Below are 9,993 nucleotides of genomic sequence, written 5' to 3'. Positions count from 1 at the left end.
AGATATTCAAAGTAAAATTAGGAAGTAACTGTGTCACCTCTCAGATAGGCCAGAAAGTCCTGGTTGGCCAGGACACTGGCGGGCAAGGGTTCCAGGAATCCAGCTGTGTCTCATGTCTGCCAGGGAGAATGCGAAAGGTGCCAAAGTACATCAAGCTTTTAAATGCAAATACTGTTGATCCAGCAAGACAACATTTAGGAATTCATTTTACAGAGCTTTTGACCCAAATTGAAACTGGCATATGTAGTAGTCTGTTTGTTGCAAGACTGTTCAAATTCCACAAGACTAGAAACAACTTTCAAGTGTTGTCACATACTGGAGTGGTCAGTCCCCAGACACATGTACAAAGGACTACACTGCACTCACTGAAATGAAAGAGGAGCTTGATTTGTGCTAACATGGGGAATATCCAAGGTGTATCTTTCATAAGTAGAAAAAATAAATATGCAGGAAGCATGTGTAGTTGTAGTTCTGACTTTGTAAAAAAATAAATATATGCACATGTTTTCATGAATCTCCAGAAACTACAAGAGAACCTGGTACCCATGAGCTGAAGTCTCCTGGGATGTTGGCTAATGTGGTCCCTAAACACCAACCCCACATTTATAAAGATGATGATTTCAAAAGGAAATTACTCTTCAAAGTCAACTGAATATTTTAGGAATTCTTCCCAGTTGTCTAGGGCTTAAGACCCCTGTGGTTAGAATCAAATGCTTGTAATTTCACAACTGCACATAAATCTGACTCTGGGAGTTGGCTCACAGAACACAGACTTTTCTATGCACCCCGGCTTCCTCATTCACTACCTGTTATGTGTTAATATCTGAACCTCCCTCCAGTCTCCTGTTTACTGATGTCCTGAGCCTGGATGAGGCGTCCCCCCTCCAAGCTGCCTATTGTCCCAGGTTGCCCTCATAATATATGACTTGTTATATAACTTTGAACATGAAATGACCTATTTACAGTTGCCTCCCCTGCCATCACAGGATCTCATCTCCGGAATGATCTTCCACACTGTGTACTTAGCTCCCACCACAAAGCTCACCACATAAACACTGGGATTTCCATCAATACAGGTAAAGAAACACACAAGCTGCCACCCAGCAGGGCCCCCAATTCCCATTTTCTTAGCATGTTAACTGCTGCCCAGGGGTCTCAAACTAAGGGGCACATTTTTAGGAACTAGTGCTCAAGGGCAGAAAGTGCACACACGCCCGCCTGAACTCGCCACCCTCCTCTCTGAGGTATGGGCCACTCCATGTTCTCTGGGTTCCTCAAGTTTCCCTTGCATGAAACTTACCCAGCAAGGAAGCCACCACCATCTGTGACTCACAGCACAAGACATGAATTAACAGAGTGAAGAAAAAGCCCATCACTTGCAAATCATTCATGTCCACCTTCATTCCTCAATCTGGTCAAGGAGCGTCTCTTAAGATAAAACTATGCTTTTGATATGAGGATTGATTTCTCACTGAACATGATGCCCACAGGCAGACAGACCGTGGAATCTACAGGCATAGCTCTGCTTTCCTGAGGGCTGTGACTTGATGCTGAGTTGCCATTTCCCTGACCAAAGCCACTGGAATAAGTCCCACCACTGGTCCAGCCCCCAAAGACCCCTGGGTATCAGCAGAGGAAGGCCCTGAGCACACCGAAGTTCTGGGTGGTCTGGTAAAGGGGGTGAGGGGGCATGATGAGCACTGCCTCATCTAGTGCCCCAAGGCACATGGCAAGTATACCAATAGGAAACCGGTAACAGGAGTCGGTGACAGGAAGTGACCATGGTTTAGAGAAAGAAAGGGAGTGGGAGTGAGGGAAAGGACAATTAAAGCAAAGGAAGAGGAATCTTCACCAACTCTGATGTTCACTTACAAGTTGTCATTTCTGGAATAAAGTTATATACATTTCAAAATAAGGGCCCAAGTGAAAGGCCTCTCCCATACCTGAAAATTAATACACAATTATTAAATTACTGGAGGAATCCAAGGCCCGTGCATGTAGTTTCTCATCCATTCTGCAGGAAGGCTGCATTACAACCATTCTTTTGCACATGCTTTGGTGCAGGAACAAGTGAGCTGCTCTGGACAGTTCTGTGTTCCTTCTACCTTTCCCTCAGATCTGTGTGTGTAGTCCTCCTCACGAGTGCTCCCTCGCCTGTGAGCTGGGCAGTACGTTGTCCTCACAGATGTGTTTATGAAGGAAAGTCTTCAGTGTTGCAGATGGTTGCAGGAACTCATTACAAATGCAAAGAAAATTAAAAAACACTCTCTTCAAGAATACTGGGGAAGAGCTGAAGGAAGCGAGACTAACGAGACAGTGTCGGTGGTGTCCTTGGCCTCCTTAGGCTTAGGTTAATTCTGCTAGTGTGTCTATGCTGAGTGAGCCACGGGCAAGAACACAAACCGCCTGTCTGCACCCTGGGGGTAGTCATTCTCTGTGACGCAGCGGCCCAGTTCGTGGTGGATGCCGTGGGCAGCTGGTGTGTCCTCTGGGACTGAAAAATCCGACAGTGTGTGTGTCCTCTCTGGAGCCGGGAGGAGCAGGGCAGGAGCAAACCCGGGAGCTGCCCAACTGGCAGGAGCCCCAGGGTGCCCGGCCATATGTCCTATTCATGTTAGGGCATTGGAGCCTGTCCAATTCTCCTAACCCATCACGTGCTTTAAGCCCTGCCGACTTCATTACTGCCCAAGACTCTCATGCCAGTTAACAAACTCTATGTTGTTAATTCAAAACAAAATGCTTCCTGTACAAAATCACTTTATCTGAGGATTTTTTTTTCTAGATTTCATCCATTCACATTCTAATAACTACCCTATGGGTATAAATTAGAGTCAGCATATAAACACCCACCACGCAGTTAATTCTGAAATATTTCATGTTAATTATAAAAGTACATAAGTCTTCCCAGTTGCAACCTGCTGTTGTCCTGAATCTTTGTGTTCTGCTTCGTTGCTAGAATCAAACCCCTTTATTGTACCCTGCAACTTCATCAGCTGCCCCTGGCATCTGTCCAAGTCAAGGGGACAAGTGAAATCCCTCATTGTGGCCACATTTTGTAGGCAGCCTACATGATTAAGAGGATATATCTGTGTACACTGACCATGTTTATGGCAGAATTTGGGTAATGTTACTGATTAGCAAATACTCACCTAAAAAAATAAATGAAAAATGGATTTCTGTATAATCTTGCTTATCTATTCTGCATAAGCCTGTCACTATTTACAAATTTTGAACTCCCAGTCTGTATCTTCCCGACTCCCACCCCTTTGTCAAACACCAGTTTGTATTCTATGTCTATAAGTCTTAACAAGATTATACTGTATAGCAGAAGGAAATATATACATGTTCTTGTGGTAACTCACAGTGAAAAAAATGTGACAATGAATATACATATGTTCATGTACAAATGAAAAGTTGTGCTGTACACTGGAAATTGACACAACATTGTAAAATGATTGTAACTCAATAAAAAATGTAAAAAATATTGATTTCAATACCCAATACATAGCAGAAATTTTTTCTTAAAATAAATGATTGATGTTTTTCAAACAAATGTACTTTCTTGTAGTGTATGCATTTTTGTATAATTATAACATAATTCAAAGTCATTAGCCATTATTTTATGGGCTGAAAATCCTGTCAGTTGGACTTACAGTTCACTCTTAGTGCTTAAAGGCAACAGTTCCTCAATTAGCCTGTCATTCTCCTACATTGTGTTTTCTTTTCTCACATAAGGATCACTTTGGTTGGCTTCATATTGGATCTGACGTCAAATCTTGAGCACAAACAAGTAAATAAAATAAAATAAGAATAATACATTAATACGATGCATTCTGAAAAAATATGAAAATGAATACATGGATGTATATGCATGACTGGGAACTTGTGCTGTTCACCAGAAATTGACACATTGTTATTAACTGTAGCTTAATTAAAAAATAAATTAATTTTTAAAATTATGATGCATTCAAAGCATAAATGAATGAATGGGGAGGGATGGTGCAAAGAATGCTATTGGTCTGACACAAGTAGGATAAAGCAGATTTATTTTTCATGTTCTCTACATCCCCCAGGCCCTCTGTGTCAAGCAGAGCTGGAGTGTGGTCTGGCTTCTTGGGGTGAGGCACACAACACACCCAGATGCCCTTCCTGTGAGACTGCACCGTGCAGCCCAGAGAGGGGGTGTGGAGAAAAGAGGCAGTGGAGTTTTAGTAGCAGACAGATCAGGAAATTGAGTAAGACTAACAAAACCTGAGTTAAAAGAGATAAATGAAACCATAAAGAGTATTGGTCTTAATTACAACTAGATAAAGAGAGAAATTAGAATGTCCAGTACAAACTGAAAGGTTAATTTTTACCTTAAAGATCAGTGTTACCTTGTATTACTTATTATATCTTTTTTTTACCTTACTCCTTCCAGAAAAGCATATTTATACTTTAAGGAGGAAGTTAAGGCTAAGTGGGAATTAAGAGTTGAGTCTTATCCTCCAGAACAGAGAAAATGTCAGAAGCCCATCACTGGATTGAAAGTGAGATTTCAATGTTCCTCCCCGTCCCTAACTTCCTCTCCTCACATCACTGTCCTGAATGCTGGGAGTCTCGGTGGACAGAAGAGACTTGGGGAGGCTTTGATGGTGTCCTCACTCACTCTTGCTGTCACCAGCCAGCCTGTTCACCAGGTAGGACTGGCCTGTGTGGTACAGGCCCACCCTAGCCATCAGCACCACTGGCTGTGGAACGGCAGGTAGGATGGTCAGAGCTTTCGGATCAGCCAACAGTCACCCATTAGTGGATGAAAAGAAGCCAGGCTTCCCCTTTTCTATGATCAGGACCCACTTCCTCTTACAACAATGGCCCACGGGTCCTGCTGGCAAGAAAACAGCCTGTCCAATTTTATACCATGAGCCATAACACTTTTACAAAATGGAAATCAATCAGTGAGTGACTCAGTAAAAGTGGCTGCACAAAGATTTTTTAAGCTCCCAAATTGCAATAACTTGTAACCTCTTCTTGCTGCTTGCAATAAAAATAAAAGTTCCATTGGGTCAACTCAAACAATGCTAATTATTTCATGTTTGGGGCCAGTGCAAACAGTGGCCAAAAGTTCATAGAATATTTTTCTAGCTCCACTTGCCTGGAATATTAGATTCATTCACAAAGGACCTGGTAGGCGAGGGCTGTAGGTTCCCTGACGGAATGAGCACGGCTTATGCTGACCCAGGTGCTGGCACGTAGCACTTAGTACATGAAAATAATAATGGGAACGCCTTCCAGTTCTGCACACTTGACTCAGACCCAGTGCCAACTTCTTTACATGGACTGTTTTCTCTTAGTCTTACAGATAATTTTACCAGAATATTAGAGAGATTCAATACCTTGTTACAATCACAAGGTCCTAAATAAAATTTGAATCCAAAAAGTGTTGCTCCAGAACCCATGCTATCAACCACCTCACTTACTACCTGTGTGTTTACTGCATGAATAAGAATGATGATAAAATTTCTTATTTTTAATAGATTCTAGGTCAGAACCTTTATGTATGTAAGTTAATATTCATAATAACACTTCATAATATGGAGTAATTACTATTCCCATTGTCCAAGGAGAGAAAACAGTCACAGGTAAAAAAATATGTCAACCTAAATATTCTTTGTATCCATTAAAGGATTACAGCCCTGCAGATGTTGAGTGCAGAGATCTGTGGGTTTTCAATAAAATTTAATACAATTCAATGATAGACTAGAATTTCTTTCATTACTCTCCATTCCATTCTCTATCTCTCAGTTTCCACCGATCCAGGGCTGTGACTGCATGTCCACTAGAGAGGTCCTAGTGCCTGACATCTGCAGATCCACACTGGTAGCCTGTGGGCACAAAATCTCTGGGACAACAGAACAGAAAATACTCCCTCATACTATACACAATGTAAACTCAAAACATCTTAAAGACTTAAACATAAGTCAGGACATTACAAACCTCTTAGAAGAACACACAGACAAAGCTTCATCTGACATAAATCTTAGCAACATTCTCCTAGGGACGCCTGCCCAGGCAACAGAAACAAAAGCACAAAGAAACAAATGGTACTTAATCAAACTTACAAGCTTTTGCACAGCAAAGGAAACCATAAGCAATACAAAAAGCCAACCTACAGAATGGGAAAAAATATTTATAAAAGACGAGAGAGACAAGGGCTTAATTTCCAGAATATATAAACACTCCTACAACTTGAGAGGAAAAAAACAAGCAACCCAATCCAAAAAGGGCAGAAGATCTCAACAAGCAATTCTCCATTGAAGACTACAAATGTCCATTAGGATCATGAAAAAAAATCCTAAATATTGCTAATTATCAGAGAAATGCAAATCAAAACTACAATGGGGTATCACCTCAGAGCATTCAGTATGGCCATCATTCAAAAGCCCACAGACCATAAATGCTGGAGAGGCTGTGGAGAAAAGGGAACCCTCCTACACTGTTTGAGAGCTTGCTCAAGCCCTTAGCTCATTTTTCCATTGGGTTGCTAGGTTTTTTGCTACTTAGTTGTAAGAGTTTCTTATGACTCTGCTGATCATTTTCTTTTCTGTACACAAACTTTTTAGTTTTATTAAATTCAAATTATTTTTGGGTTTTTTTGCCTCTGATTTTGGTGTCCTATCTCTGAAATCTTGCAAAGGCCAATGTTGTGAAATTCTTCTCTATGTTTTGCTTTAGAAGTTGAACAATGACAGGTCTTACATTTAAATTTTTAATTGATTTTGAGTTGATTTTTGTTTGTAGTGTAAGAAAATGGCCCAAATTCATTCTTTTATGTGGGTATCTATTACCTTGAACATCATTTATTGAAGAGAATATAATTTCCACCTTGTGTGGTATTGGCAGCATTGTCGAGGATCTGTTGATTGTATATGTGTGGATTTACTTCTGGGCTTTCTATTTTGTTCCATTAGTCTAACTGTTCTCTTTATGCAAGGGCTATTTTATTTTCAATATTGTAGCTTTGTAATATATTCGGATATCAGGAAATTAGATGCATCCAGCTTAGTTCTTTCTCAGGATTGCTTTGTGTATTTGAAGTCTTGTGTGGTTCTGTATGAATTGTAGATTTGTATTTCCTATATATGTAAAAAAATTGGAATTTTGATAGAGATTACATTTAATCTCTAGATCAATTTATTTTGTATGAATATTTTAAGAATATTAAATTTTCCAATCCATGAGCATACGATGTTTTTAATTTTGTTTGTGTCTTTTAAACTTTTTTCATCAATGCTTTGCAGTTTCTAGAGTATAAGTCTTTCATCTCCTTTGTTAACTTTATTCCTAAGCATTTTATTCTTTTTGATGCTATTATAAGTGGCATTGTTTTTCTTTTGGCTGTAATTTCCATTACAAGGAATTCAGTGTTAGTGCATGGAAAGGCAACTGATTTTTTCATGTTGAATTTGAATGCTACAACTTAACAAAATTTTAAAATTCATCTTACCAGTTTTTTAAATTGAATCTTTAGGGAATTCTGTCTGTAAGATTATTTCATCTGCCAACAGGGACAATTTTATTTCCTCCTTCCCATTTTGGATGCCTTTTATTTCCTTTTCTTGCCTCATTGCTCTGGCCAGGACTTCCACCACTGTGTTGCGTAAACATGGTGAGAGTAGTTATCCTTTCCTTATCCCTAATCAGGCCAGTCAAGCCTGAGTATGTGAACATAGGGTCTGAGAGAAAGGTAGAAGAGGAGAAACTGAATCAAATTCATGAGTGTAAATTTAAAATTTATATCAAGTTGATATCATTTATTTTATTTTGAAAAAAAGGCTATTCATTAATCTGAAATTGACTAATGAACCAATGGCAGGAAAGAATGATCCAATAAATGATTTTAAAGGGATGTCTTTGAGAATGTTTGAGAAAGAACAAAGTTGTTTTCTGTTTACACAGAACTAGGTACAAAATAATAAGTGTTTAAAAAGTAAGAATAATAAAAAATTTAAGGTGTGAAAAGAGATAAAAGTTAAATAAAAACAAAATAATACGTTAGATGCAATGTGTGTTGTCAGGACATATTTGTTCTAGAGTTTTTAAGGCTTTGTTAAGTATGACTTGAAAAGATAAGAGCAACCTAAGAAATGTTAATAAACTGTCTGACATAAAAAATAGAGGAAAGGTTAAAGGGAATGTTGAGATATGTTAAAGTGAAAATACTAAAGTGTTGTATACGACGTACATGACAATGCTACTGAGTTGTTATTAGTATTATCATCCCTAATATAAGGTTTATCTACAGAGACCCACCTGGGAGAACTGGTTGACACTAACATGAATGGAAATTGCTCATATTATGAGTCTCTGCTTTACAAAGTGGAAGACAGATAACTCTCACATTCTCAGACTCTCCAGTAGGGAGGCATGTGATTTAGATTCTGTCAAGCAGATATACCTCTGTGAGATGGAGATGCGAGCAGCCCAAAGATGCAAGTTTTAATGGGGGATTTTGTTTCCTACAGATATAAATTAGAGGAGTCCGTATAATCAGAGCTGACCTCGGTGGAGCGTCTGCCATTGGATCTGGAGATGCCTTTATGCCAGGGAGTGATGGAAGGGTTGTTTTCCCTTCAGATTCCTTCACTTTGTGGTTTGTACTGTTCCTGCTGAAGCAGCAGTAGAGTCTGGCTCTCTCGCCCTCCTAGAGAAACTATCTGCTATGTGACAGTCTTAAAAATCTTTTTTTTTCTTATTACTGAGAAGATTCTGTTGCTTGCAAAAAAGATCCTTAAGTGATACATATGCTGAAACAATTGTGGTAAGAGAATATTTTCATATTAATAAAATGTTTTTTAATTTCTCTGTTTTTGTCTTTCAATGCGAGACATTTATTCTGAGTGGCTTCTAGGGTGTGAAGTCTTAGTAGAAGAGAGGGAAGAAAAAACAGAGTGAAGATTTAGATTTTGAAGGATTATAGTTATGATTTTCAGAAGAATGGAAAGGACTGTATTTTGAGCTTGAGTTAAAGTTCCCTTTTTGTGATTGTATAAACTATTCTCAGAACTGTAGAAGGAGGGAAAAGTTAGAAAAAGAAAGTAGAAAAGAGAGGGGTTGTGTGGCCAGGAAATGGGACAGTATTTGTCTGGAGGGATTCATTTAGACAAAGAAGGTTAAACATCCACTCATGAATCCATTTTGTGCAGGGGCAAGCACTTCCCCTGCCAGTGTCCCGGAGTCGCTTCAGCGACCATAGATAAAGCCTCCAACCCATGGAGAACTGTCCACTGTCTGCACCCTGGAGTTAATTGTCCCAGGTCTCCCTTATTGGAGGCCATTATGTGACCTCATGACCCTTAACAGCCACTCCTATTTAACTGGGGTCCGTGGCTTTGCTCATTATCATCAGATTTTTTCCTCTGTTCCCAACACTCCAATTCTACCCCAGGACCTAAATAAAACGTTGAGTTAGAGTATATCCAGAAAGGTAGTGTATGTGGGGCGAATACATCTATCCTGAGTGGAACTGATTATCTCCCTGCTGTAAAATGCATCTCACTTATACAATTTAAAGTTTCTCTAGAGTCAATGTGCATGATTTCAAATATAGGATCCAGCTAGGTATCACACTAATCGGTAGTACTATAATTAAGCATGAATTGAATCACCCTGTAGGTAAACACATTGTCTTCACATTTCGTTTCATCTTGGCAAAATTTATGGCTCAATGACAATTCAAGCCTCATTGTTTCAAGTTTTGTCCTGTGGTAATTTTTTAATGTCCTAAAGATGCTCATTAAACTTGTCCTCAGCAGATGGGGGCTGGTTAGATAATTCCTTTCCTTAGACTTTTAGGGTATGTTGGAGATGCTTCTTTGTCTCTCATCTGGGTAGCAGTCATCCATCTGAGAGATCCATTTTCTCCTTGGGGAATCCTTCCTGGAGAAGACACTCTTTTTCCTAAAAGGGAAAGTGGAGACAGAACTCACACAACTTAAAACAGTTCCTATTTGC

The sequence above is a fragment of the Camelus bactrianus genome, chromosome 13 (genome assembly GCF_048773025.1).
Source record: "Camelus bactrianus isolate YW-2024 breed Bactrian camel chromosome 13, ASM4877302v1, whole genome shotgun sequence".
Taxonomy (NCBI): Eukaryota; Metazoa; Chordata; class Mammalia; order Artiodactyla; family Camelidae; genus Camelus; species Camelus bactrianus.
Note: the sequence above shows the minus strand (reverse complement) of the source record.